We start from the raw sequence: 6,000 nt of genomic DNA, 5'->3' as shown, positions 1-6,000 counted from the left end.
CAGTAAAAGTCAAATCATAATACAGTAAATTTTACTTCTTTTCCATTTTGCTTTTAGTAAATATTATTTTAAATATTTTTGTAATAATACAGGATATAAAAACATAAAATAAGTTGATAGTTAACTTGCCAGAGAGATTGAAACACATCAAAAGCTGGATATGAATTCTAAAGTACATTAATAAAACAGTTTTAAATAACTACAACCTTCAACTACTTAGAATGTATGATTTAGAATAAAAGTCAAAGATTATTGATGCTATGTTATAAGCTTCCATGTTTGGGGAAAGAAATATGTAAAGGGAGATAATATTCAGCCCTGGTGGTATTTCATTCCAAGGGATATTGAATCAAATTAACAACCACAACCACAGCTTTTTGTTTTTGTCTCCCCACAAGCTAAAAAGTGGGGGAATGTAGAAAGTGACTGCTATTATGTATGGGCTTTTTTAAAGGATGATGAAAATATTCTAAAACTGTGGTGATGGTTTTACAAGTTTTTAAATATACCATATAAACTAATGTATTGTACTCTATTTTAAAGGGTGAGTTTTATGGCACATGAATTCACTCAATCACTTTGTTTTTTCTACACGCCCAGGGACACATGGGAAAAAAAAAACTGTAAAGAAAAAAGGAGTTGAATACCACCACGGCCCAGGGAAAGTAAGGAGGGTGGTAGCGGGAGGACAGAAGGAAGGAAGGAGAGGGACATGCGTTGCTGACTAGTTCTCCCCTCCTCCGTTCAGTATACATGTGCACACACTTGCACACGTATGCATGTGCACACACATGCACACATACACACACACTGTGATAACCAGTGACAAGCAACTGGCTGTTTTATGTTACGGATAAAACCATAACTGCTTTGTTTCTTGAAAAGGTCTCCTCCTCTTGTAAATGTTGCCCTTGCTTGCTAAATAGTTGGTATTTGTTGATGAGGTTTTTCCTTCTTCTGCTCTTGCTTTTTGATTTTTAAAAGCAAATTTTAATAACTAGTATACAGTCTGTGTCACATCTTCTCTTTTGTAATTTAAGTCATGCTGTATGGTATCTGTAAAGTCATATTTATTTTATTCTGAAAAATATCTGCTTCTGAATCTTTCTCAGTGTGAGTATTGTGGTTACCTTGTCAAGTATTTCACAAGTATTACAGGGTTGAACTCTTACAGTCCACGCCTTTTAGGTGTTCTCATGGCTTTCTTTCTTTCTTTGTTTTTTTTTTTTAGCGTTCTTATTGACTTATAAGGCCAGGAGGACCAACCCCACATCTGAGGAGCAGTGGCTGCGTGAGCGCAGGAGGGCCTAGAGGAGCTATCCCATGTTCAAGGTCAGGAAGGGCAGTGGTGAGGAGATACCCCTCATCCAAGGTAAGGAGCAGCAGCTGTGCTTTGCTGGAGCAGCCCTGAAGAGATACCCCACGCCCCACGTAAGAGAAACCCAAGTAAGACGGTAGGCGTTGCAAGAGGGCATCAGAGGGCAGACACACCGAAACCATACTCACAGAAAACTAGTCAATCTAATCACGCTAAGACCACAGTCTTGTCTAACTCAATGAAACTAAGACGTGCCCATGGGGCAACCCAAGACGGGAGGGTCATGGTGGAGAGATCTGACAGAATGTGGTCCACTGGAGAAGAGAATGGCAAACCACTTCAGTATTCTTGCCTTGAGAACCCCATGAACAGTATGAAAAGGCAAATTGATAGGATACTGAAAGAACAACTCCCCAGGTCAGTAGGAGCCCAATATGCTACTGGAGATCAATGGAGAAATAACTCCAGAAAGAATGAAGGGATGGAGCCAAAGCAAAAACAATACCCAGCTGTGGATGTGACTGGTGATAGAAGCAAGGTCCGATGCTGTAAAGAGCAATATTGCATAGGAACCTGGACTGTCAGGTCCATGAATCAAGGCAAATTGGAAGTGGTCAAACAGGAGATGGCAAGAGTGAACGTCGACATTCTAGGAATCAGCGAACTAAAATGGACTGGAGTGGGTGAATTTAACTCAGATGACCATTACATCTACTACTGCGGGCAGGAATCCCTCAGAAGAAATGGAGTAGCCATCATGGTCAACAAAAGAGTCTGAAATGCAGTACTTGGATGCAATCTCAAAAACGGCAGAATGATCTCTGTTCGTTTCCAAGGCAAACCATTCAGTATCACAGTAATCCAAGCCTATGCCCCAACCAGTAACGCTGAAGAAGCTGAAGTTGAATGGTTCTATGAAGACCTACAAGACCTTTTAGAACTAACACTCAAAAAAGATGTCCTTTTCATTATAGGGGACTGGACTGCAAAAGTAGGAAGTCAAGAAACGGCTGGAATAACAGGCAAATTTGGCCTTGGAATACAGAATGAAGCAGGGCAAAGACTAATAGAGTTTTGCCAAGAAAATGCACTGGTCATAGCAAACACCCTCTTCCAACAACACAAGAGAAGACTCCACACATGGACATCACCAGATGGTCAACACCGAAATCAGATTGATTATATTCTTTTCAGCCAAAGATGGAGAAGCTCTATACAGTCAGCAAAAACAAGACCAGGAGCTGACTGTGGCTCAGATCATGAACTTCTTATTGCCAAATTCAGACTTAAATTGAAGAAAGTAGGGAAAACCACTAGACCATTCAGGTATGACCTAAATCAAATTCCTTATGATTATACAGTGGAAGTGAGAAATAGATTTAAGGGACTAGATCTGATAGACAGAGTGCCTGATGAACTATGGACGGAGGTTCGTGACACTGTACAGGAGACAGGGATCAAGACCATCCCCATGGAAAAGAAATGCAAAAAAGAAAATGGCTGTCTGGGGAGGCCTTACAAATAGCTGTGAAAAGAAGAGAAGCGAAAAGCAAAGGAGCAAAGGAAAGATTTAAGCATCTTATTGCAGAGTTCCAAAGAATAGCAAGAAGAGATTAGAAAGCCTTCTTCAGCGATCATTGCAAAGAAATAGAGGAAAACAACAGAATGGGAAAGACTAGAGATCTCTTCAAGAAAATTAGATATACCAGGGGAACATTTCATGCAAAGATGGGCTCGATAAAGGACAGAAATGGTATGGACCTAACAGAAGCAGAAGATATTAAAAAGTGGTGGCAAGAATACACAGAAGAACTGTACAAAAAAGATCTTCATGTCCCAGATAATCACGATGGTATGATCACTGACCTAGAGCCAGACATCCTGGAATGTGAAGTCAAGTGGGCCTTATAAAGTATCACTACGAACAAAGCTAGTGGAGGTGATGGAATTCCAGTTGAACTATTTCAAATCCTGAAAGATGATGCTGTGAAAGTGCTGCACTCAATATGCCAGCAAATTTGGGAAACTCAGCAGTGGCCACAGGACTGGAAAAGGTCAGTTTTCATTCCAATCCCAAAGAAAGGCAATGTCAAAGAATGCTCAAACTACTGCACAATTGCACTCATCTCACATGCTAGTAAAGTAATGCTCAAAATTCTCCAAGCCAGGCTTCAGCAATACGTGAACCGTGAACTTGCTAATGTTCAAGCTGGTTTTAGAAAAGGCAGAGGAACCAGAGATCAAATTGCCAACATCCGCTGGATCATGGAAAAAGCAAGAGAGTTCCAGAAAAACATCTACTTCTGCTTTATTGACTATGCCAAAGCCTTTGACTGTGTGGATCACAATAGAAAATTCTTCAAGAGATGGGAATACCAGACCACCTGACCTGCCTCTTGAGAAATCTGTATGCAGGTCAGGAAGCAACCGTTCGAACTGGACATGGAATAACAGAATGGTTCCAAATAGGAAAAGGAGTACATCAAGGCTGTATATTGTCACCGTGCTTATTTAACTCATATGCAGAGTACATCATGAGAAACGCTGGACAGGAAGAAACACAAGCTGGAATCAAGATTGCCGGGAGAAATAGCAATAACGTCAGATATGCAGATGACACCACCCTTATGGCAGAAAGTGAAGAGGAACTAAAAGCCTCTTGATGAAAGTGAAAGTGGAGAGTGAAAAAGTTGGCTTAAAGCTCAACATTCAGAAGATGAAGATCATGGCATCCGGTCCCATCACTTCATGGGAAATAGATGGGGAAACAGTGGAAGCAGTGTCAGACTTTATTTTTCTGGGCTCCAATATCACTGCAGATGGTGACTGCAGCCATGAAATGAAAAGACACTTACTCCTTGGAAGGAAAGTTATGACCAACCTAGATAGCATATTCAAAAGCAGAGATATTACTTTGCCAACAAAGGTCCGTCTAGTCAAGGCTATGGTTTTTCCTGTGGTCATGTATGGATGTGAGAGTTGGACTGTGAAGAAAGCTGAGCACCGAAGAATTGATGCTTTTGAACTGTGGTGTTGGAGAAGACTCTTGAGAGTCCCTTGCACTGCAAGGAGATCCAACCAGTCCATTCTGAAGGAGATCAGCCCTGGGATTTCTTTGGAAGGAATGATGCTAAAGCTGAAACTCCAGTACTTTGGCCACCTCATGGGAAGAATTGACTCATTGGAAAAGACTCTGATGCTGGGAGGGATTGGGGGCAGGAGGAGAAGGGGACGACAGAGGATGAGATGGCTGGCTGGCATCACTGACTCGATGGACGTGAGTCTGAGTGAACTCCAGGAGTTGGTGATGGACGGGGAGGCCTGGCGTGTTGCGATTCCTGGGGTCGCAAAGAGTCAGACAGGACTGAGGGACTGAACTGAACTGAATGAACTATTGACTCATAAGGGCTTCCCAAGTGGCACTAGTAATAAAGAACTCACCTGCCAATGCAAGAGTCTAAGAGACTTGATGGATGGGAAGATCCCCAGGAGGAGGGCATGACAACCCACTCCCATATTCTTCTAGAGAATCCCATGGATTCTCTTTAGAGAGGAGCCTGGCAGGCTATAGTCCCATATTGTTGCCAAAACTAGGACACAACTAAACCAACTCAGCATGGCACACACTGACCCATAGACTCAAGCAGCTTAATTTCAACAAAAAGATGATAGACCTCTATACTTTTATATAGAAGTAGAGGGATTCTGAAAACTAAGTTTCTTTCTTTGTAGCTGAATCTAATTAACTGGCAATAAGTCCTGTTTCAAAGTCTTAGTCATTTGCCCAACTTTTTATTGCCTGTATATTATATTCTGGGAAGTAGAATCAAAGTCAGGAATTACCAGTTACATAGTCTGAATACAAATGTTAAATAGTCTGAATTGATAGGAAGACTGTCCTTGTGGAAAAGAAAAGCAGTCTCCTTAAGAGAGAGATGGAGAGACAGCTACTTCCCCCTCTTTTTCTAACTGTATCTTGACTTCTGTTTATTGAAGACCCCAAGTGCAAGCCTGAGTCTCACCTTGTGGCTTATCAGCATCATGGGCTGCACCTGGAGCTTCATTACTATTCTTCCTTGCTGTGGACTGTTCACTGCAAGGTGTCTGGCTACTGCTGTCTCTCATTGAAACACGAAAAACACCAAATGATGGTCTTTTCACACCAGATCTTGAAGTATAGTCTAAAGGAAATAGATGTAAAGTGGTGTTTTCGTCTCTCCGTGTAAAAGGAGAAAATATGCTTTTGCTATTGTCACCCTGCTTATTTAACTTATATGCAGAGTACATCATGAGAAACACTGGACTGGAAGAAACACAAGCTGGAATCAAGATTGCCAGGAGAAATAGCAATAACTTCAGATATGCAGATGACACCACCCTTATGGCAGAAAGTGAAGAGGAACTCAAAAGCCTCTTGATGAAAGTGAAAGTGGAGAGTGAAAAAGTTGGCTTAAAGCTCAACATTCAGAAAACGAAGGTCATGGCATCCGGTCCCATCACTTCATGGGAACTAGATGGGGAAATAGTGGTTGACTTTATTTTTCTGGGCTCCAAAATCACTGCAGATGGTGACTGCAGCCATGAAATGAAAAGACGCTTACTCCTTGGAAGGAAAGTTATGACCAACCTAGGTAGTATATTCAAAAGCAGAGACATTACTTTGCCAACAAAGGTCTGTCTAG

This window comes from Bubalus bubalis, chromosome 19 (assembly GCF_019923935.1).
Source record: "Bubalus bubalis isolate 160015118507 breed Murrah chromosome 19, NDDB_SH_1, whole genome shotgun sequence".
NCBI lineage: Eukaryota > Metazoa > Chordata > Mammalia > Artiodactyla > Bovidae > Bubalus > Bubalus bubalis.
This window is presented reverse-complemented; position numbering follows the sequence as displayed.